Below are 24777 nucleotides of genomic sequence, written 5' to 3' on the forward strand. Positions count from 1 at the left end.
TGCTCAGTGGGTTAAGCCGCTGCCTTCGGCTCAGGTCATGATCTCAGGGTCCTGGGATCGAGGCCCACATCGGGCTCTCTGCTCAGTGGGGAGCCTGCTTCCTCCTCTCTCTCTGCCTGCCTCTCTGCCTGCTTGTGATCTCTCTCTGTCAAATAAATAAATAAAAATCTTAAAAAAAAAAAAAAAAAAAGAAGCCCTAGGATGTAAGGATGCTTCTCAGGTGAAAATATTTTATAACTTCTGACTTCTCACCTCCACTTGCAAACCCTATACTCAGATCCTTAGAGGATACCGTTGTTTAATACGCCATGCTGTGTGGGGAGGAATTTTTTTTTTTCTGACTTGGAAAAGTGATGGTGAAGACCTCAGTGAGGCCTTTCTTTGCACAGTTACTGGCTCCCTCCGGTTGTTTTTGCCACTGCACACACAGGTCATTAGGCTTCCGTGGATTTTATCCTCCTGCTTCTCACAAGCTTCATCCCAACCATAGAGCTCGAAACCCCCTGGGCCTCGCATCTCGCCCAGTGCTTCTGCACATAGAATTATATCATCTCTTTAAGAGTGTTCCAATTATTATCTCAGTTTTACACCATTTGCTAGTGAGGGATTCCGGGCGTGTTTGCTGGCTTGGTTGTAGAATAGAACCAACTATACAAGCAAACTCCTGACCTTAGGTCCACGTAGAGCCACTGTCTCCCATGCAACTGATCTAGATGTGACTCAGACAGAACTCTCTGCACACCCTTCTATCAGAGTCCTTTTATCCACATGCCACGCTAGTTATGAGGATCTTATGTACTAGCTTGGTTGTTACAATTTGTCCATCTGAATTCTTGTTTAACCATCTGTGACAGATCTATTTATCTCAGCCACACTAATGTTCTGTACAGAAGGACTGATGAATTGTGTTCACAGGTAATGGATTAACTATCAAACACAGCTCATTTCTTCATCCATTCTTTCAACCGTCAAGACATATGTTGTTATTTATGAATGTTGTGCTCTGCAATTTTGTCTTCATTTTGAACCAGGAAATCGAAACTTGCAGAACTTAAATATTACAGAGTATAAGGGGTCATAAAGATAATAAGTAGTGAGGCATTAACCAAAATATGTTCCTCCTAACCCAAAGTCTATGAAACTACAGACACCAATCTGCAGAATTTTATTTAAAAAAAAAAAGAACTGGCCATTCATGTTTTAAATTCTAATGAAAATCACTCTCTGCAAATATAATTCCTTATGAGAACTAACACTCTCTGACACATTCTCCCCACTTAGTTGTGAAGTCTAATGCAAATCACTCATTCCAAATTTAGGGAGATATTCTTAAACTAAACCTTAATGGGACTTAACATTTCCGACAATTTTGGGTCCACATTTTATTGTGGCAGCTTGTGATACTTATTATATTTTTACTCTGTAGGACCGAGACAAAGACACTGGCGGTCCTGTCAAATACAATCAATAAGTATGCTACCTTCCTCAACTCGGTTAAGTGTTGGTTACGTTAAACAACATATCCACAAGTGCCTGGTTCTAATATATATTTTAACAAACCAAGTAATATTTGGAAAACAACCGATGATCCTTCTACTGCTCAGAATCTACTTTTTTTTTTCTTTTTTCCAGAAACCATTACCTTCAGCATGGAAGAACTCCTCACACAGTGACTTTTATTTATAGATTACAATGCAATGCTATGTGACAGCAAGAGCAGTGGGATCTCCACTCACACCCCTGAAAAGACAGGGGTGGAAGGAAGGAAACCAACTGATGAAGAGTCGCCTCTCCTGCCCTCCTAGTTCTGGGGGCAACGGAATTAGACACAATGCCCTGTAGCCCTTCGGGAAATATGATACACTCAGGAAATCCAAAAATAATATAAATGGCATTCCTTAAGGCTTGAAAAAAGAAACTCCATTTAAAAAAAAAAAAGCGTTTTGCATGGTAGAGGTTAACTTACATTCTATCTAATAAGAAAAGCACAGTTTGGAAACAGAGCTAGATTCAAATCTTTAGACGATATCATCACAACAAAGCCATAAAAAGCTACTAAGCAAATGATTTTGGGATTGTTTTGAAACTTTTAATGACGAGTTAGAAGCATCTGCCATATGGTTGCTGGTCATTATTAAGAAGAGAGAAATTCAAGTCTTAGCAGATTTACATGTAGTGAAACTATGGTTTGCTAAAGGACAAAGATGACGATGTTAAACCAGCTTATTCAATGATTAACATTTACTGAGTGACACTCTCCAGAGCATGTCATACTCAGTGCTGTGGCGATAAGACAGTCAAGAAGACTTAGTTGCTATAGTCAAGAAAGTCATAATCTTCTCAGGAAGCTAAGGCATGTACAAAAATAGCCACAATTCAGATTTTGCCTGTTTAAGTCAAAGTCAGCCGTGTTTTCCACCAAAGGTCCCTAAGTCAGAAGAAACCTTTGAGCCATCCTTGGCCTCCCTAGTCTAACAAATTATATATGCACTCACTGCAAAACATACTCAAAATCGGGTGTTTTTAAGGATGAATAAAGGGGCAGTGGGTAAGATGTTTGCTAAAGGATGGATAAGGAACATAGGGAATGAAAGAATAAAGTATTTCGACAGGCCAGAAAGGAGACAGGTGGCAGGGCAAGTGTTAAAAATCTGCGGAGACACTCATAGGTAAGCATTAATGGGCTGAACTAGGAGATGTTTACACTTGCAGAGGTATAGCAAGTGTGAGGTCTCCAAGCTAAGAAAAGACTTTAGAAATATGAACACGTACTGGCAGCTAAATCCCTGGGAAGAGATGAGACCCCCATCAAGAATGAAAATGGGAGGAAAAAATATCTACATGTATTGAAGGAAAAAGAGAAGAGGTCATCAGAGAGAAAAGACGCAGAAACACACTAATACTAACACAACAAGATAATGGCATATTTGAGAATATATAATGACTTTTAACTAATGTAAAGACAAATTTAGCAGTGGAACACTTAAAGAAAAAAATATACCTAATTATATAGAATAACTAATGTGTAGTAGTTTAGCCTTTCAGCTATAAAGTTAATATTCTGAGAATATTTCATAAAATATTTAATAAAGATGCAAAACCATTAACAATCTTAAAATGGTTTCCAAAGGCATTTATTCAATATAGGCAAGGATGATAAAAATAAAAATAATTATTATGAATTATCAATAATGCACTTTAAAAGTCAGTCATTTCAGAATATGTAATTTTATTCAGATTAATGTCAATTTTGAGCAACAACCGACTTCTAAAAAAATTGTTGAACCCAACTCAACTTTCCCATAACAATTTTAAAGGAAAAAATGTTTTCACACATAATGGCTTAAAACTATAACACCTACAGCTAATAATCTTGCCACACAAAAAATAAAGTGCAATTTCTTTATCTCTTGCCAAGGTGGCATAAAAAAGATATTGTGTAGATCAAGTATCACATCAATGTCATATCTCAGCCTATAGGTGGCATGTTATAATCTCCATGAAATTCCATTCCTACACAAAATTATGGGACATGTAAGATCCCAAAAATGGGAATCAGAGAAATCTAAGTTCAGATCAGAGTTATGCACTAAGAATTTTGTGGACCTGCACACACTACTTAAATCGTATGTGTTAGCAATTTTCTCAGAGATGGGGTTTAGAACACTAATCTCACAGTGTTTTCATAATAATTAAATGAAATGATGTTTGTAAAGTATACTGCATCTGGCACAGGTTAAGCAATTTTAAGAAAATGTTGTATTTTAACTAATTAATTGCAATTGTATTAATTTTTATGCATAACAATTTATTCTGGCCTGAAACAACACACGTATCTTTGTTCTGTAGGTCAGTAGGTCAGAAATCCAGGTTGGTGTAACTGGGTTACAACAGAGAACTGGGTTCTCTGCTAAGGGTCTGAAGCTTGAGTCAAGGTGTCAGGTGACTGGGGACAGATCAGCTGACACACTCATTCAAATTGTTGACTGAATTCAGTTCCTTGCAATGGCAAGACTCCACATCTTCTAGTAGCCATCCACATTCCTTGCGATGTGCTCCCCTCCCCCAGTGGAAAATCGTTTCCCTGTTAACTCCCTAACCTGTTTCAACTCTCCCTGACTTCTCCACCTCTGACCTCCAGAATGAGATTTAAAGGGTTTATAACATTAGATCAAGACCACCTGAATAATCTCTCTTTCTTAAAGGCAAAGTACCATATAACAAAGACCACTCATCACGCTAGATATATTCATTGTCCCAGGGATTTTAAAGGACTTATAAAACCTGCTGTAGGAATCATGGAGGACATCTTAGAATTCTATCTACCACAGCAGTTATGGTAACAGTCTTAATAATTGTCTATTGCATAATACTTTCAATCATTTTTAAAAAATGCCATTTTTAAGATTTCAAGAAATAGGGAATTATGATTAGAAACTTAATAAAAGCCCTTATGTTGTCATACCATCAGTATTTAATTATATTTATACAGAGGAGATACAACATATTTATAGGAATTTGAATTTCTAAAGAAAAGCCAGAAGAAACTAGAATATCTTTTACCTGCCAGCTCATGTTTTCCCAGAACACCTTATTTTCCTGGTTTGTTCTGCATTTCCAGAGACATAATTTTGAAAGCCAGAAATTCTCTTTCATTCAGCTCCAATGTGTGGCAAGAAATACCATGCAATTTACAGATTCTGACAAATTTCTGAAGTTTGATTCTAAAACAAACTTCTACTGGAAAGGCATCTCATAAAGGAAAAGTTTAATCATTGCTACCCCCAGGGTAAGTAGTTAAAAACCATCCAGTTTCATGAATGCTCTTAAAATAATAGCTACTTATGTCCTATTTTTAAAGGCTCTCTCATTTAAATTCCTTATTTCCTAAATTGTGAACAAACCTCCATGTTAGCAAAAATCACAGAGCAACTAGGAAGCTGGTCACTAACGGAAACCTACCACATGCCAATATTCTTATGGGAGCACTGTACACATATTGTCATTGATTTTTTTTTTAACAATACTGTCAATACTAGTTATTTTATTCTTATTTTACCTCTGAAGAAACTGAGGCTCAGAGAAGGTAACTAATGTGTACAAAAACCACATAAATAGAACCTTCTAAAGCCAGAATTCAAATCTAGGTTTATCAGACTCCAAAGCCTGATCTCTTTCCAAAGTATACTCTACTGCCTCTTCAAACTAAAATGAGTCAAATGGTGACAAAAGAAAACGCACCTAAGAAAAAGATCTCTTGCATTTAATAATCCTTCATTTATTTGGCTTTCATAGACTTATACCTTTGCACATGTCCTATTCTTTAAATTTAACTTACAAGAGGCCAATCAAAGCTGAAATTTGTATGAATGACTGCACCAGTGCTTTAATAACTGTACAAAAAATCTAAGGACCCATATATTACAAAGCAAATAATGTTTATCTACCCAAACCACATGGTCATCTTATGTCCTCATTAGCTATTCTTAAGCATAGTAACAGTAACAATTCTGACTCACATCAAGTAAGGGGTAAAACCAGCAGAGTGAAAATCAAAGATTCTGGCTTTCATTTGCCAGCGCCCTTTAGAGATTTTCTACTAATAAATGTTCTTTCTGTCTCTTCATATCTTCAACTCAGATCCACGCCCCAGATATATGTCAATGTCAAGGCTGACCAAGAAATGTGATAATAAGAATCCCCCAGCAAATAAATGAGAAGTGTTGCAAACCATCCTTTTCTTTCCTGCAGTACTTACCCAGGGGCTAAGGGTTACACAATTGTAATAAACAAGGACCCCTTGACATCCAGAGCAGAGATATCCTCATAGCCCCTTTGTTGGATCTGGGGGTTCTTAACTTCTGATTTATCAGACAAAGTCTCTGGAGAAAGATGCATCCGTTGGAATGTCCACTCTTATCACAAAATAATTACGTGACAAAGAGCAGATAATTGGTCTCTGGATCTCTTTTTTTTACCAGGAAAGTGAGGATCATCAAATCACCTACCTCACGACACTAATAGTGAGTACTAAATCATAGGTAAAGTGCTTAACTTATTACCTGGCACTGGAAACATGTTTGGTATTATTATTATTAATTTATTATAATTAGTAATACTTTATAATATTTAATCAGATAGCCTCCACAAGACAACTGAGAAATTTAAATAGATTGCTTGAGGCTAATAAAGGTTTTGCATAACCTCAACATAAAAAAAAAAAAAAAACACGCTTTTAGACATAGGCTCCTCAAGCTTTTGAAATGCATTTCTGTCATTTTGTGTTTTGTTTCTGTCCTCTGCAACTGTGCCCTCCCCCACCCCCGACCCTGGGCTTTTATTTCAGTGTTAGAAGGCAGTGCCAGGTGCATTCGTTTATTTTCCTGTATTAAGTCCAAGCCCATTCTAATGGCTGTAATTTTATGTGTTACTGACTTCCACATTCAGCCCAGCCACTATATATCCCATATATCAATCAACCTTGTTTCTGAGAAAGATGACTCATTGTAATGGATGTCACAAGTTCTGAATCACCAAAATTTAAAGGTAAAACTGATTGATAAATGACCACAATGTATGGGAGAACCCCAAATCAGTAGCTGTCCTAAGGAAGGCTTTATGTATTTTTATGTATAGGAGTGTTGGATTCACCTAAATAGTCATTGACAAATAATGAATTCTAGGTACTATGCCCGCCACTGAGGCCACAGGAATGAACCAGAAGGACGAGGCTTCTGCTCCTCGTCCATTTAATTCCACTCTCCCTGGCAATTACTGTCACAGAGGCTTGACATTTCAGGCTAACACTTCAAAGATGATCTCCTCCTCAACACCTGCAATGCAGGCTATGGTTTTGCAGCCCAAGTGGCAAAGCTCCTTATTCCTGGGAGCTAGGAAAGTCTCGGAAGGTATATCAAGTCCATTTGTCAAAAAAAAAAAAAAAAAAAAAAGGCATAACAAAGCATAACAAAAAAAAAAAAAGCATAACACTTAACTAATAAACATGCTACATATGTGATACACAAAACACAGTTCATGGATTATATATCTCAAAACAAGATATGGCCTGTGCCACCAAAAGGTCTATGGGCTGCACCCTAGAAAAGGGTATTTCTGGCTAATTATGGTAGTCATTAAGCTGCCAAGTCTCCTTCTCCAAGTGTATTTCTGAGTTGTACTTCCCCTCACCCTGGAAGTTAAGCAAGTCTATATACCTTCCTTTAAAAAATCAGAGCCGAGGTGACATAGTATTTAAGGAACACTGTGCTTCAGACCATGTGTCCTTTCCCTGACACAGTAACCAGCAATATTTTCAAGTGGTGGAAATCCACCAGCCTGAGACCTTAAATAAGGATGATGTACAGGAAAGCCCAACCCCTACAGACCAGACGCATCCACCCTCAGTGGACAGTGTTGGGTCATAAGCAAGATAAATGAGAGAGAAATAAAACTTGATGTTTTAAGCCCAGAGTTGTTAGCACAGCATAAGCCAGTTAATGCAGACTAATTAATTTAAGAAACAAACCTACATCTCTGACCCAATGAAACAGCTAGCTCAAAAAAGTAGGGCAAAGAGCCCCTTTTTAGAGTTATTGAGGAAAATGCTACCAGACTCATCTGGTTACAGACTGATCTTACTACACACACTGATTTCTCACTTTTAACTAAAAGGACAGAAACAAAGTACTATGAGAGAATGGAAGAAGACACCGTCATTTTTAAGCAGAAACCCAAAGACACATGATTCCATCCAGTGAATCCAAACAGACACTTGCATCAGAATCAAGAACATTTGATGAAATGCAGATTCCTGGTCCCAAACCAAAGCCGACCAAATGTCTGAGGATCGGTTAAATTTGTATTTAACAAATTCCCCAATTGAATCCTTCATAACCTTTTTTTTTTTTTTAAGTCTTTATTTATTTATTTGACAGAGATCACAAGTAGGCAGAGAAGCAGGCAGAGAGAGAAAGAGGAAGAGAAGCAGGCTTCCCGCTGAGCAGAGCGCCCAATACAGGGCTCCATCCCAGGACCCTGGGATCATGACCTGAGCCAAAGTCAGAGGCTTTAACCCACTGAGCCACCCAGGCATCCTCCTTCATAACCTTTATAAAATATCTTGGTTTGGGACCCAAACCTGTAAACTAATAATACTCAGGTGTGTTTTGTTTAGGATACACAAGATTTGGTTTGTTTTTATTTGAATTAGAATTGGTTGGCCTTTAAAAATTAAGAAACTTCTCGTAAGAATTGGTATTTCCACTTTTGAAAAATAATTGGAATATCAGGCAACTCTTATCTCAAACACTTATATGGTAGTAATCAGATAAAAACTCAACCGCATTAGCACAAAGCATATCCATGCCTCAGGTCTTGTCTCCATAATGTCAACTCATTTTTTCATTTGACCTGCTCAAGGCAGTAATAGAATTTGGGTACCTTTATTCTGATTTCTGTTATACAGGCTGGAGACTGTGCTCTGGAAAGTGAGAAAAAGGAAAATCATTGAAGACTGTTGAGCAAAAGAATTGCATAATGAAATTTAACTAAAAAATAGAAATCTGGCAATATAGAAAATAGGATAGGGCTTTGCACATGCAAGTGGTTTGCTGGGGAGAGGGGGGTGGTGAGTGGGGGGCGGTGGTGGACAGCACTTTATTTACTGGCCGAGTAGGTAACCTGACCAAGCGATATGAACTAAATGAGATCCCTAGCTAAATGTGAAGGACATACCTCCTTTAGAAAACTCAGTTTTAATTGTTATCATCAATTCAATTTATATTTCAATTTCAGTCATCAGTTCCATCCTGGGTTCACCAGAGCAGCAATTTTTAAAGGAGAAGATGGAAATCCACATTTTTTATTGGAAATGTCCTGATTTCTAAATGCCTTAAGTTATTTTAACCAATCAACTGGTTGTTATCTACATATTAAAGGATGGCAGAATTAGAGTCAGGAGACTGGAAAAAAGGGAAGGGGAATTTGAAAGACTTTTTTCAATGAATTTTTAGCCCTTGTAGATTGACAAATATGGACTCCATTATGAACCACAAGATGAAAAGCAACTTTAGGTGATAAAATTATGAATTTAGTTTCTGGAAGTTTAAGAAATTCATATGTGAAAGGATACAGTTCATCATTAATTTATCATTTTTCAACAGGTATGACAATTAGTAACCTACATCCTACACGTGGTACTGGGGCTAGAACAAAAGACAAGAAGTCTCAGATCTCTGCCTGTAGAGATCTTAGATCCCTACAGATGGAACACAGAGTTACAAAACACTACACTCGTGTTATGCCAAGTGTGTAATGGATGATGTGTTCCACAGAAATGTACGTGTGGGGACGCCTGGGTGGCTCAGTTGGTTAAGCAGCTGCCTTCGGCTCAGGTCATGATCCCAGTGTCCTGGGATCGAGTCCCACATCAGGCTCCTTGCTCGGCGGGGAGCCTGCTTCTCCCTCTGCCTGCCATTCTGTCTGCCTGTGCTCGCTCTCTCCCCCTCTCTCTCTCTGATAAATAAATAAAAATCTTTAAAAAAAAAAAAAAGAAGAAATGTACGTGTGCGTACACACACACTAAAAGGCACCTAGAAAGTAGCGACATCTGAGCTAGAAACTGAAGAAAGGATAACTTATGTCCTCAATAGAAGCAAAAGCCTCTGTAAAGGCTAAAGAAAGCCAAATGCACTATAAAAATAAAAACTGAGACAAGGAGAGTTGATCTAAACCACTCAGCGAAAGGTAATGATTTGTAGCAAGAAATGAGTAGAGAAAAGTGAGAAGAGGCCAGAGTCTGCAGAGACTACCTTACGTGGCCTGGACTTGCTCCTGAAAGCTGTGGGTGGTCAGAGAAGGGAGTTCATGTGGACAAGGACAAGCAAATCCACGTCAGAGAACAGCTTCAGGACCAGAGATAATCTACATATGGGTCCATATTTGAGGATAAGGAACTGAATGAGATTGTTCTGAGAAAATCATTAAGGGATAAGCGGTAAGTCGTAATTGTTGAAAGTACAGGGGGCGCCTGGGTGGCTCAGTGGGTTAAAGCCTCTGCCTTCAGCTCAGGTCATGGTCTCAGGGTCCTGGGATCGAGCCCCACATTGGGCTCTCTGCTCAGCGGGGAGCCTGCTTCCTCCTTTCTCTCTCTGCCTGCCTCTCTGTCTACTTGTGATCTCTCTCTCTCTGTCAAATAGATAAATAAAATCTTAAAAAAAAAAAAAAAAAAGAAAGAAAGAAAGAAAGCAAGTACAAAACCTGGGGCGGGGGGCACATGTAAGAAAAGAGAAGATGAAGAGAAACCAAAGAATGAGATAGATAAAGAAGCGGGGAAAAGACCAAGACCCGCGAACAGGAGTGTTTCAAGAGGGGGTAGATCTGTAATATCAAGCAGGGCGGAGAAGTCACAGAGGGTAGGCTTTGAACAGATGCTGCCGTTCATATCACCTATACAGAGAGTGGAGAGCAATGCTTAGGAACATAAACGGTGATATTGGTCCATACAGTTTTGTACATTTATCACCATCTCACCGTAACAATCACTTCCTAATCAAAGCTGACGCAGCTTTAAGAGAAGCTTTAAATTGAAATTTTCATGCAATGGAACTACCCAGTTTTGTACAAACTCCTAATTGCTGGTGGTTGGAAGACCAAACAGCCTTTGTACGTTCCTTGGCAGGCCAGACTTCAGAGGGTTAGTCGCCTTATTCTGCTTGCTCGTATTCAGGCCCACGCTCTGCCTATTTCTCCACAATGAAGAAAAAATTGGTTTTAGATTTCTGTTCCAAGAACCTTATTTTCTACTCTATTTGCTTTGAAACATGCCACAAAAGATGAGAGAAATTTTAGATGGAAGGGACATCGCGGGTCTTAGCTACAGTCTCCTCCTCTTCGTGTTTTAGAAACTGAGGCACAGAGATGTTAACTGGCTTGCTCAAGGTCATAGAGTTTTTATAAAAATAAAGGGGTTTTTCATATATAAATGGTGGTTTTCATGCTTTTATACACTGCCTTACCATCACAGCCTCCCTGATCATAGAAAAAGCCTTTTCCCTCTTAGTGCCTTTTAAAATTAAAATAGAATCAGTTATTTAAGAATTTAGGTTCCTCCAGGATTATAATCTGGTCTCTGGCAGGCACTCAAATACAAACTATGTATAATACATTTTAAAGGAAATCACATTTTTCATCTGTCCAAAAAGAAAATTTTGAAGCATCTTAAATAGAAAATCTGACAAGAAGAGAGCTCTATTATTTTTCTCTCCTGGAGATTACACACATGACAAAATTTTATTTATCACAATACTATATTTAAGGATTAAATTTGTTGTTGTTGTTTTTTTAAAGATTTTATTTATTTATTTATTTATTTATTTGTTTGACAGGCAGAGATCACAAGTAGGCAGAGAGGCAGGCAGAGAGAGAGACAAAGGGAAGCAGGCTCCCTGCTGAGCAGAGAGCCCAGTGCGGGGCTCCATCCCAGGACCCTGAGATCATGACCTGAGCCCTGAGCCGAAGGCGGAGGCTTTAACTCACTGAGCCACCCAGGCGCCCCTAAATTTGTTTTTTTGTAATCAATTATTTATACTACCTTAGTTTACAACCTTCACGTCAATATTATTTTTGCCACAACTAGTGGCAGAGTACTAGTAAGTACTAGTAAGTAAGTACTAGTAAGTACTAGTAAGTGCTAGTAAGAATGTTGTAATACCCAAAACATTTTAATCAAGCCGAGTTCAAATACCAACATAGAATAGTCAGAGATCAGTTGTTTTCAATTAAACAGGAATATGTTCTTATTTACAGAATATGGCAGAATTATAGTGTACTGATAACTAAAGAAATTATACTTAATAATATGCAGCATAGTCACAGGAATTAATGGTCAAACTAATATTTACTAGCAATGTTGTAAAAGCATATCATAAAGAATAAATTTGTCTATGATTATGTTCTGATAAAATGAGGTTTATTACCACAACCTTTAGAAAGAGAAATTATGGGGGTCCCTAGGTTGTTCAGTCCTTAAGCATTTGCTTCCAGCTCAGGTCATGATCCCAGGATCCTGGGATCCATTGATGGATCTGGCTCCCTGCTCAGTGGGAAGCCTGCTTGTCCCTCTCCAACTCCCCCTCCTTGGGTTCCCTCTCTTGCTGTCTCTCTCTCTGCCAAATAAATAAATAAAATCTTAAAAAAAATATAGAAATTATGAATTCCTAATTGACTGTCAGAGTAAACCCTGACTAATAGTGGTAGTGATAGTAGTAGTAGTAGTAGCAGTAATAATAATAATAACAACAACAACAGCAGCATTTACTGAGCAAAGAACCTCTCCATTGCATTATATATTTTACAGAGGCCCCTAAAGCTTGTATAGTATGGTAGCCTTAGCTAAGTTTACCTCTCAGCTATTCAAAAGTGTAGTCCAAGGACCAGCAACATTGATATCACCTGGGGGCTTATTACAAAGGCAGCAACTGGAGCTCCAGACTCTCAGACTGCATCAAAATCTACATTTTTTTTAAAGATTTTATTTATTTATTTGACAGATAGATCACAAGTAGGCAGAGAGGCAGGCAGAGAGAGGAAGGGAAGCAGGCTCCCCACTGAGCAGAGAGCCCAAGCCCAGAGCCCGATGCGGGGCTCAATCCCAGGACCTTGGGACCATGACCTGAGCTGAAAGCAGAGGTTTTAACCCACTGAGCCACCCAGGTGCCCCCAAAATCTACATTTTGACACTCATCACTAACCAGGCTATTCATATGCAAATTAAAGTTGTAAGTACTTCAGATAAATCAACTAACCATTGGAACTAATGTTTTCCATTTTACAGAGCAGGAAATTGAGGCACAAAGAGATTAAGTAATTTTTCTATTAGCATCAGTAGATGTGACTGGCATTGCTAGAAGCCTACAGAATATCAAAGGCATCTTCCTTCTAATAGATCTCCAATTTTCCCAGATGTTCTCCTAGTTTGAAATTGCTACAGAGATAAACGTGGAAATCAGCTGCAAGAGCTGGGAAGGTTTATTTTTCTAATAAAAGGAACTAACAGAGCTAGTGCCATCCCTTCCTTTTATTCCAGGCTTTACCGTGGACAGGATAGCTGGAGCTGCAGCAGCCATGTTGGGATTGTGAGGTGACAGCAGGACAGAAGCTAATGCTAAGGAAGAGGAAGTGGAAAAACAAAAAGTCTGGGTTCCTTAAGTTTTTGATGCCATCACTTAAAAGCTTAGTCTTCATGTGAAGCCACCTACCTACAGACCTTTTTTTTTCCCTTTTTATTTATTTATTTTTTTTGCAAGAAAAACTGACCCCCAGTGAAGTCACTGTCAATGGGTTTTTCTGTTAGTTTCTGACAAACACATCCCTAACAGACATAGGCTATGATAAATATTATTTTGCCTGTGTTTCATTGTTTTATTCCAATGCTTGCTCCCTCCTGTATTTCTAAATGGCACCAAAATTGCACTATAAAAAGCCACTTGGCATTACTGTATCTTCTTCTAATGTCTTCAAACAGAAGTGGGTAAAGTGTGAGACCACCCTCTCAGACCAAGTGGATAAAATTATAGAAATGACAGATGACAACACAGTTCCCTAAAAGGAAAGGATCTGAAGAGACATCTGCTTTCCACCCCACTAACTTTCATATCCACTCACTTAAACATGCACCTGCCCACTTTCCTTATCTGCTGATAGGTTTGGCTTAACCTCCCAGCTGTTCCAAGCAGGAACTGCAGCTGCTCTCTGCATCTGGTGGCAATCAGATGTCTGAGAGTAAGATGCCTATATTAGAAGCTGCCACCAAAAATGACAAAGTCTAGATCGGGCGTGGCAGCAAAGGAGAGTGACAAAGACAGCAGCAGTGTAACAAGCAGAACTCCATCTAAATGTATGTATCTCTGGGGCGCGCCTGGGTGGCTCAGTGGGTTAAAGCCTCTGCCTTCAGCTCAGATCATGATCCCAGGACCCTGGGATCGAGCCCTGCATCAGGCTCTCTGCTCAGCAGGGAGCCGGCTTCCTCCTCTCTCTCTCTCTCTGCCTGCCTCTCTGCCTACTTGTGATCTCTGTCTGTCAAATAAATAAATAAAAATCTTGAAAAAAAAAATGTATGTATCTCTAAGTCAGCAGCTGGGTCCCATGGGACTTTCATCAGCCCCCTATTTCACAGATAATAATGTAAATCCTAAACGACCCACCCTGCCCACTGAAGTTATGAGTCATACTATCAGTTTGGTGGTAGCCAAAAACACCTTCAAGAGCACTTCAGATTATCTAGGAACCTTGAAAGAAGGGAAGTCAAAAAGAATTCTGCTACAGAAATACTCTCACTGCTTTATCTTCCTGGTCCTTTAAGAATTCAGGCACTATGACTCGATTTTGTATGTTTTAAGAATAATGAGTCATTTTTTTTTACATTTAATCTATTTTAAATGCCGACATGCTTTAATATAAGCACTACTAATCATGTGGTTCTATATATAGTTTCTTGTTAGTTATCTTTGATCCTGCAATTCTGTTATCATTATTAAGGCAGAAGCTACTCAAGACGATGAAAGGATACTTAGCTTTAATTTTTAGTTATCAAGGGACTTACTGTTCTCCCAGGAAGGCTCCAATGATGACTTCCTTTAAAATGTCTCTACATTCACTCCCGTTCCTTTATGACATTTTCATCACCTCAAGCCACCTCACTTCCTTTCTTAAGGGTCTATAGTTTCTCTTCCTCCTGGATCTGTTGGATGATTCTTATGCCATTCTACAAAGCACAGTCATCAGCTTCACATCTTTTTTTTTTTCTTTTTTGCTTCAGTGATTATCCTCTTACATGCCCTAGATAACTAATTAAATCTACCCTACCATATTCCCCTCTACCCGACCTGAACACCAGCCTTGCGATTCCATTTTCTTTTAATTAAGCCTTCCTCTCTCTCTTGGTATCCAAACTTTAATCTTCCATGTAAACCAGGCTGGCATTTTAGTCCACTGTTTTCTTTCTTGAGAAACTGGAGTGTTTATGTAATCGTGGTAACAAAAATGAATTTGTTCCATTTACCCTAATTTTCTGACTATGGCTGATTTGCTTAATTTTTATTGTAAAGGCTTCTGAAGAGTTCATATAATTGAATACATTTGGACTCTCCAACCCAAATATCTAAATAGTAACTCAGCATCTTCTGCTTCTAAAGCTAAAATCTTCCTATGAGTAATTAGAGGTAAAGTGGACCTCTCCCTTTTTTATTTTTTATTTCTAAATCCTTTTCTAAAAGCTCCCCATGGCATTCCTTTTTCTCTCCAAATTACTCCTCCATCTCAGGTCCGGAGATCTTTTCTGTCCTGGAAAGCTTGTAACACATACCATTCTAAAAGCACCCAATCCTTTTACCTTTTTAATAAAAGCCAAATGTCTCCGTAACACTTATTGAAATACTGTAGGTATCCCCATGAAACATAGTCTAAATACAGGTTTGGGAATGCTATGAAAAAACATTTATAATTCTTATCCTCTCTTCAACTTTCTTTAATCCTGTGACATAACTCTACTCTTCTATTCAGACACAAAATCCAATTGTACTCCTCATTATATCATATCCTGAAATATCCCTGAAATCTGTTACAATTTACTAACCATCTCCAGAAAATAGCTGAAATAGCAGTATCTTCTTTTTGACATACATTTTTCCTGTGGGTACTATATCAGAAGAAGAGCCATACGTTTTCTTTTATTGTGTTTTAAATCAAATTAACTATCCCCTAACTAAACACATCCTCCAAGAATATTGAGATACGTTTAAGGAGAAAGAATGTCACCATGCATGCTTCTGGAACAATCTTTGTGCTACATTTGGCATTCATTCCCAGGGAAAAAACAAACAAACAAACAGGGAAAACAAACAAACAAGCAAACAAAAAAAACCTAGCATCTCAAATGGCTAATAAAGACACTTTCTAAAATGATGCTTTTATGACAGTATACTTTTTTTTAAATTTTATGTAAATCCTTTCGTTTTAACATGTTTTAAGCGTTGAAATAATAATATTGAAATAAATAAGAAGACACCTAAGAAACATAAAATAAAAATTGACATCATAGCTTATGTCAAACTAAGACGGAGATGGACTCATATTTCTATAAACAGCTTTTGAATCTTTTGAAAAAGTATAATAAAAACATACAAAGATATCAAAACTACTATTTAATCAAAGTTTCTTAAAACGCAAAAAACTATGGAGAATTTGAGGTATTTACATCTCATCATAAGTGATATCCCTAATATGATGAACTTCTATATAAAGTATGTTTAGACTTAAACATTAATTTAATTCTTATACATTACTTTTAAATGATAAGATCTGTACCCCAAGGGATGAGGTATTTCAAGTTACAAACAAGTTTTCAGTGTTCTGTATGGTGCTAAGACTATTAAAAATTCAAAATAAATAAATTTAATACTCATTACATTACCTATCATGTAATTTATTTATTTTATTTCACAAGGAATGTCTTATTATTATTTAACTCATCTCCAGCTCAAAAGAAATTAAAATAAGGAAAAAATAATTTTCTTTAAAAAGAGAACTGAGAAATGTCTAGAAATTTCAACTGGAATTAACACTTACCTTCCTACCTCTGAGAATGCTACTCTTAACGTAAATACCTTTAACACAACAACCTTCTGCTACGCACCCAAAAAGACATGCTCTCTGGATGTTATATTCCTCTACAGATAAAATTCTCAGCCTGACAGTAAATATATCCAAAATCACTCTTCCCACTATGAGAAAAAACAATCAATAATGTTCAATAAAGAAAACACAGGGTGGTTATACAGTATTTTTAATTAAGGAGGGGGGAAAAAAACAAACAATGTCTAGGACACTTGAAAGCCAGAAAGAACTAAAGTATGGTGTGATATGAATTTCTGCAAAATCCCGGTGTTAGTCATCAAAATATTTTCAGAATTTAAAATAAGACTCAGCAAATAGTTGGCCCTTAATAAGAAATAGTTGAATACATGAACCATGATTATAGATACAGTACTTGGCCAACTCCAGTTATGTGGTACAAGAAAAATGAATTCTTACTTCTCTAAACTTCAAGAGCATGTTCTTATAATGGAACACATGTTGCATTATTTCAAGCTATTTTGAGAATTATAGTGTATCTATCTTATCTGTCCTCCAAGGGACTTCAACCATCAGAGACCAATATCGCATCCTGTATATCTTTATATCCTGCAGAATGTCTGGCACATCATAAGCCTTCAATAGACATGAGTTAAGAAACAGAATACGAGAATAATTTAATTTGACTCTTTCCCTGTTAACACATTGAAAAGTAATGAATTGCTGCCTGGCCAAGCTGTTCACTTGGCCATCTCCACTACCAATATAGATTTCTACAATATGATTGAGCTGTAGCAATCAAAAAATAACACTGAAACAAATGGATCTGTCATGCCTATGGTCCAATTTATCCACTGTGTTAAGGAGGTAAAAAGAGAAACGCCGATTGCACCTGAGCTTAAATGCTAGTGAGAAAACACAGTGAGTGAGGCATGCTTGTGCCTGAAAAAGCAAAAATAATAATCCCGCAGAATATGACTGAGGGCAATGCTCTTCTAGAAGCAATGATTGAGAAAGAAAAAAAATAAAAAGCTAACCAAGTATATTTTAAGGTGAAAACAAAGCATTAGCATTGGTTTATGAAAACATGAGTAGTATTCTCTTGGTCATTCCTTTCAGTGATGTCATCTTGAATTCTGCTGGAGAGATGCTGTTTGGGAAGAAAGTGTCACCATCTACTCTAATGTATACCCTTGCTGCCATGTATCCAGTCTGTCTTTCCCATAAAATAAATCACAAGCTATGTACCTAGTTCCAATAGCAAACCGAGAAAGAATTCTGCAAAACTACCTCAAGCTAAAGAGCCTGTCTTAATGCCGTTCTCTGATGGGCAGTGAACAAGCAACACAGCATTAGAGAGGATGTGCAGAAATGCTAGGGCATTCTTTAGTCTTGCCTCAAAATATTAAAAAGAATCCAGAAAACTGTACCTAACATTACCACTTCTAGCTTAAGCTAGCACGCACTGGGATGAAGTCCATATTATTTCAATGGAAGAGAGAGAGTAATACAACAAGTCCCAGACAAAACTAAAGGAACTGATTTTTGGAGGTCAGACCCAGAGACTCCAGCCTCCCCTTTCTGCCTTTTACCTTTTGTGCCTCCCACAAAGTAATTTTAAATAGACAGGAAGTGACATATGATAATGAACCTTGACACTTTTATCAAAAGTACTTTGGCACACCTGTGTGAAATCTCCCCAACTTACTTGCATTTTCTCAGTCGTGAAATAATCAGATGCAGCTTTCCCTGTGATCTTTAGGCAAACTCAAATGGGTGGAGAACATGGTGGCCGAGAGCAGAAAAAGGCTCTGAAATCTTCGTTTGCCAACTACAGCTTATTCTAAAGGTTATCGTACATCAGACACTGTAGGGAACCCCAGAAGGCTGAGTCAGGAAGGAACAGGGGATATTCTCAGCTGCCTCAGGCTTCTCTGGGAACATCAGCCCAAACCACAGCTGCAGAAAGAGAAGCAGAATGCCAGACCTCACAGCTTTCCAGAGAAGGGGAGGCCGTAGACCTGGAGTTGACTCTGCCTCTATCTGAGACCAGATCTTCTTAACATTCAATCTCTTTTCCTGCTCATCTTGCCACACACTTTTTCCATGCCCCCCGTCAATTCTATGTACAGATTTCACACTATTCTTCCTGTTTTCTTTCAGTCCCAATGCCTCCCTCACCTGTCACCTCCAAAGACACTATCAAGCATTGGACCCATACCCCGCGGCTGCAAGACGCAATTTTCGCCCTTCCCGTACCTAGCCCAATCCCAGGGAAGGTTGATGGACACACTTTCGGTTTTCTATCGCTAAAATCACTATTAATGTCACATAGTAAGGTTTAATTCTGTAACTATATCTTTTCTCCTACAGGCAAATGTACTCCCACGAACTGACGATGCCACATTATTACATGTCATGGTAATAATTACAAAGAGCGACACATAGGTCATACTTCTTTTGTGACCGGCTTTGTTTCCAGAGATTCTGTACATATAAAAAGGGGTGTCCACAAAATGATACTGACTGCCTAAGGAATATACAACCTCTCCTTTCTTTGAAACGGGGTATGCGGGGGCCCCTGGGTGGTGCTGTCAGTGAAGCATCCTCTTGGTCTCAGCTCAGGCCATAATCTCAAGGGTCCTGAGATCGAGCCCCGAGTCAGGCTCCCTGCTCAGCATGGACTCTACTTAAATTTCTTTCTCTCCCTCTGCCCCTCCTCCATGCTCCTTCTTTCTCTTTCCCTCTATTTCAAATAAATAGGTAAATTAAAAAAAAAATAAAACTGGGTTATGTGTACTACAAATTTATCATTGTTTAAGAAGTCAAAGCTTTTATACATGAAGTGAAATACTGGGTGGTACTTTCTACTGCATTTTATGGCTACTGCTTTTAATAGCTATAGCATTGACACTTACATGTATGGAGTCCTTAATCTGCTTGCCATACACTCTCCAAAGGATTTAGATGTCCCCCAAAAATTAAATCCCCAGCAAACCAATAATAATATTTTTACTCCCATTTTACAAATAAAGAAACCAAAGCAAGGAGAGATTGAGTAGCATGATGAAAGTTTTGTAGTTATCATATGGTGGCAGCAGAATTCAAATCCAGAGGGGACGGTATCTAGAGGCCCTGATCTTAAGCATTACTTTATAAAGTAATATGATGTTATTTTGAGGTCAGAATTCCCCTTAGGTTGTGGAAGAGATCAGATTTTTCTATATTAATTTATCCCACTGAATAGCCTATGTTTTATTTTTATGAATTTGAGAGTTGTGCAATTCATAGAAACGTGTTGTCATCCATCTCTCTACAGACTGAAGGGAAACATCTAGGAGCGAAGTTGGAAACTGACCCTCAGACTTTATAAGCCTATGATCTGACATCGTATTTTTCATGGTTTTAAGCATAACGTTTCTTCAAAGTTTCAGAGTATAAAACAAGAGCATGGAAGGAAAAAAAAAATCTATCTGGACAATCTCCTCAAAACAGCTTTTCCAAATGTAGTTAAGCATGGTACTCAATCTAGATTTTCCAGATTGAATCTATAATTTAGATACCAAGCCTTGTCATTTCTAATAGTTGTCACTGTTGAGCATTGTGGATGTTAGCTGTCATAAATGTACGAGGCCTGTCTACACATTCATTTTTCCAATGACCCCATAAAATTGGTCCAAACAACAAATGCTGCTCTCTTTACTCAGTTAATAATTTGAAAGCCTCCTAAGGAATATAAAAGCCCATGTGTGGTCTCCAAGTTGTTAGCTCTAATGACTAAAATGAAGACAAGAGGAAAAATTAATTCAGTTATTAGTTCTAGCTAATCTAAATGCATGGTTTTGGTAGATAACATATCAGGACAAGCCCATCTCAGGTTTCCAGGCTCACAAAGAAGGAAGCCTACCAAATGCACAAGACCTACCAGTATTTTCCTGGCATGTTTTCAGAGGGCAGTACCTCCTAAGATGTTCTTCTAGAAGAATTTTCTGCATATTTCTGACAACACTAACACTTATCAATTGCATGTCCCATTATGCTTTCTCAAGAATTTTGATTTACTTCAACCTCATCATATCCTTGTGAAATATAGAGTAAGTAGATCCTCTCCTGCCACTTCACAGATGAGTAAATTAAGTCACAGATAGGATAAATGAATCACCCCAAATCACACAGTTCAAGGCAGAATCACAGCTGACATTAGGTCAGGATTTGAGTAACTGGTGTAATAATAGCTCTAATTCACCAAGATGTCAGCCTAAAATACGCTGATGCTAACACTGGAAGGCCGGTGTTTTAATTAAATGATAACTGCTCCACAGATCAAAGGATCGGGTTAAGTTCTATAGTCAACTCTTTTCATGATAGTACAGTAAAAATAAATAAAATAAAATGAAATGAAATAAAATAAAATAAAGGAATAAAATTATAATTCAATCCAGAAAGATCTGGGAGCCTACTATTGCAAGGTACTGTTCTAGATGCTTGGGATAAACGATGCATCGATCAATCAAGCAACAAAATAGACACCAACCCCTGACTTCAATGAGCCTACATTCTAGCAAAAAAGAGACACAAGTAAGCATTCGACATAATAGTGATAAAGAAATAAATTATCTTAGATAATAAAGGATACTAAGTACTAAGAAGAAAAAGAAAATAAATGAAGCTGTATAAGTGGGATCAGAATTATTAAGAGGCAGATAGATTACAGTATTTACCTGGTTGGTCAAGGTAGGCCTCACTGAGAGTGTGAGGTCAAATGACACCCAGGGGAGAGGGAACAGCCCGGGAGAAAGCCCTAAGGAGTATCCTTGTGCGTTCAAAGAAAAGAAAGGAAGCCAATGTGACTGCAGCAGTGTTAGCAAGAAGGTGGGTTATGTGAGGTGAGGTCAAAGAATAAGGAGACAGACCGTGCAGGGCCTTGGAGACCACCACGAGGAGCATGATTTTTATTCTGAACGAAGTAGGAATGACTGCAGAATTTTGAGCAGTTGAGTGGCATGATGTTAACTTAAATTTTAAAGAGACACTATTATTAATCATAAAATATCTTAAAATTTTATCACTCGGTGTATTGTATAATCCTTCTCATATATATGAATCTCAATTTGCCATCCTCTTTTCAAGATAAAATATGATTATTGCCATTTTCCCAAAGAAAATACCAAGGGTCAGAATGCCTAAGTAACTTGGCTATGGATAAAATCTAGTAGTGGTAGAGCCAGGTGAAAAGAACGATTTTTCTAACTCGGAGTCCAAAACTGATTGCTCTTTCCTACATACTCATTTACATTAAAGTTATAAAGGAAAGAAAATAATAATTGAGATTAATTATCCAGATTTTTCATCAACAGAGATGTTCAGCTTGATATATTAAAATGGAATCAAATGCATTTTTTCCTTCTTTTTAATTTCTGGGACATAATGAGGCAAGTAATTTCCTTGGGCTATTTGAAATGACATATGAACACGTAGGCTAAGATTTGGGGATGCAGAAGTAATCATAATTATTTAAATTTACAACAGTACATTTAGAAAGTTTTTGAAAGTCTTCTAGGTACTGTTATTTATTAGCTCGCTAGTATATGCCAGTCGCTGTTCTAAATTCTTTGTATTTACTATAGTATTTCATATTCATCGAATATTTTAAGAATGGTATGAGTCATCACACTTTATAGGTGACAGCTGTGGACGCAGAGAGGCTGAGTATTTAAAGGTCCTATGACTGCTCGGTATCAGAACTGGGATTTTACCTCAATCTCCGCAATCTAAAGTTAGGTAGGTCTTCACTAAGACACGCTACGCATGATGCCTGACACATCACCTAACAATTCTAACTAAAAGGTCAGCTAAATATGAATAGCACCATTTTTCAGATGATTAACTGGTCCTAGAAAAGTTAAGCAACCAATCAACATTTATTTGATAGCCCCAATATGCAAATCAATACATAGCTGCTGAGAGCACAGAAGATTTATGATACTACAATATCTTGCCTCAACGAGCTTACAATCTTGTTAAGGTAACAAGAGACACACAAAAAGATAATAAATATTCCAAGCTAGCACATAACAAGTTCCAAATGAGATACAGAGCCAACAACCGCTAGAGAAATTCAACAGAGAGAAAATTGAATCTGGGTGCTTCAATTCAGTTAAGAAAGATCTTTACTAGAGGACCAGGGTTGAGGTGGTCTTTATAGAAAAAGAAAGGTTTCTATCCTCAGAGAGGATGAGAAAAATACTTCCAATGAGAGGAAATAATTGGATCCAAGGCCGAGGGAGCAGATAGGAATAGATTATCAAGAGAAAGTGAACAAATGCGATTGAAGTGCAGGATGAATGAGAGACAAAATAGAAACGAAGTCCGGGAAATAGAACGGAGAAAACCTCGACTGGCAAATTAGGACTCTAAGGGAAGAGGGAGGAACTCGATTTTTGCTGGATCGCTACTACGTGGCACCAGTTTCATACACACTTTTTGTTTCTATAATCCTCTCAACAACCTTATAACGCAGAAAGGTAGATATATGATGACCGCTTTATATGAAAGGAAACAGAAATTATCTGGCCAAGACACAGCTTTGTGTGTGGATGGAAGTGAAATTCCACCTAGATTTCTCTGCCTCCAGGTAGATTTATTCCTGCCACGTACCGAAGGCAAAGAGCCATTGAAGGTACATGATCAAGAAGAGAGAGCAGTATGTGGAAAGCATTGTAAGAATAAAAGAAAACAGGGCCGTCTGGGTGGCTCAGTGGGTTAAAGCCTCTGCCTTATTAGGCTCAGGTCATGATCCCAGGGTCCCGGGATCGAGCCCTGCATCGGGCTCTCTGCTCTGCGGGGAGCCTGCTTTCTCCTCTTTTCTCTGCCTGTCTCTTTGCCTACTTGTGATCTCTGTCTGTCAAATAAATAAATAAAATCTTTTTTTAAAAAAAATAATAAAAGAAAACCAATCTGATTGGGAAATATTAACACGTGTACAATATCAGAGAAGGAATAGGGAAGGAAGACACGAAACAAAAAGAGCCATTTAACCCAAATAATAGAGTGACAGGGTCCATATTTGAGTAGTGACAATGGAAGTAAAAAGGAATGTAGGAGATACCACAAAAGAAATAGAGCGCTAACTAGCAAGACCCATGTCCTGAAACAGGCAGATTCTACCCATCCCGGCTCCACACCCACAGTGTAGATATTTCCTCTAAAAATTCACAGATACAGAACCCAAGGTCTACCTCAAATATTAAGATTTTTGACAGTGTATTATTTATTTTAAGAAATAAAATCTATAATTTAGGAAAAATATCTGCCTTACGGCAATCTACCTCTTAAACCACCATCATGAATTATGACAGCTTTAAATGAAAGGAAACAGAAATTATCTGGCCAAGACACAGCTTTGTGTGTGGACATATGCTGGACATACGCTGGACATACTTCTACCATGTAAGTGTGGCAATAGCTCATTGTCATACGCTAACATTGAGAGTGATTCCTTCTATTCATGCTCTTTAGAAATATTAACTACTAAAGAAATATTATTTTTCTTTTAGTTTTTCTTTTCAGAAAATTAAGTGTGTGTTAAACAATTGACTTTGCTCTGAATGATACAATGGGCCATATTTCTGAGTATTACTGCTCCCTGTACTTCTTTTAAAGTGAGAGAGAACTCTCAGGGACTCTAGTAAAAACTAACAGCATTAAACGGCATATTATTTAGCAAGATGGGTCTTTTCTGACTTTTTCTGACTCCTGGACTCTCCAAACCATACAATGGCAAATATACATAGCATTAACCACCACCTACATTTTTCAAAGAAAATATTTACATAAACATCTAGGCATTTAGTCAATGCACATCTTTATCAGCAATTTCATAATACGAAGTTGCCAGTAATAACTTAACTATATAAATCTTTGATTAGTATCAATTGTTCGACTATTTTTTCTGAATTTTTAATAAATGGTTAAACTAAACATCCAAATAAGTATAACAAACATGTGATAAATGTGTGTATGGAGATATATAGCTCCTGTTATAATTGATGAGTAATAATATTTTGATTCAGAATCCTTTAGGAATTATACATCTACTTTGCCTTCACCTAATCTCCTTACCTAGCTAAGGATAATTAGAGGATAATT

The 24777-nt window shown here is 37.7% G+C and overlaps 1 protein-coding gene across 4 annotated transcripts in view; it reads right to left on the minus strand.

The window, feature by feature from the left end:
• GABRA2 (gamma-aminobutyric acid type A receptor subunit alpha2) overlaps positions 1–24777 on the minus strand; it is a 129447-nt gene that overhangs the window by 99721 nt on the left and 4949 nt on the right. The window lies entirely within an intron of this gene.

This window comes from Mustela nigripes, chromosome 1 (assembly GCF_022355385.1).
Source record: "Mustela nigripes isolate SB6536 chromosome 1, MUSNIG.SB6536, whole genome shotgun sequence".
Classification (NCBI taxonomy): domain Eukaryota; kingdom Metazoa; phylum Chordata; class Mammalia; order Carnivora; family Mustelidae; genus Mustela; species Mustela nigripes.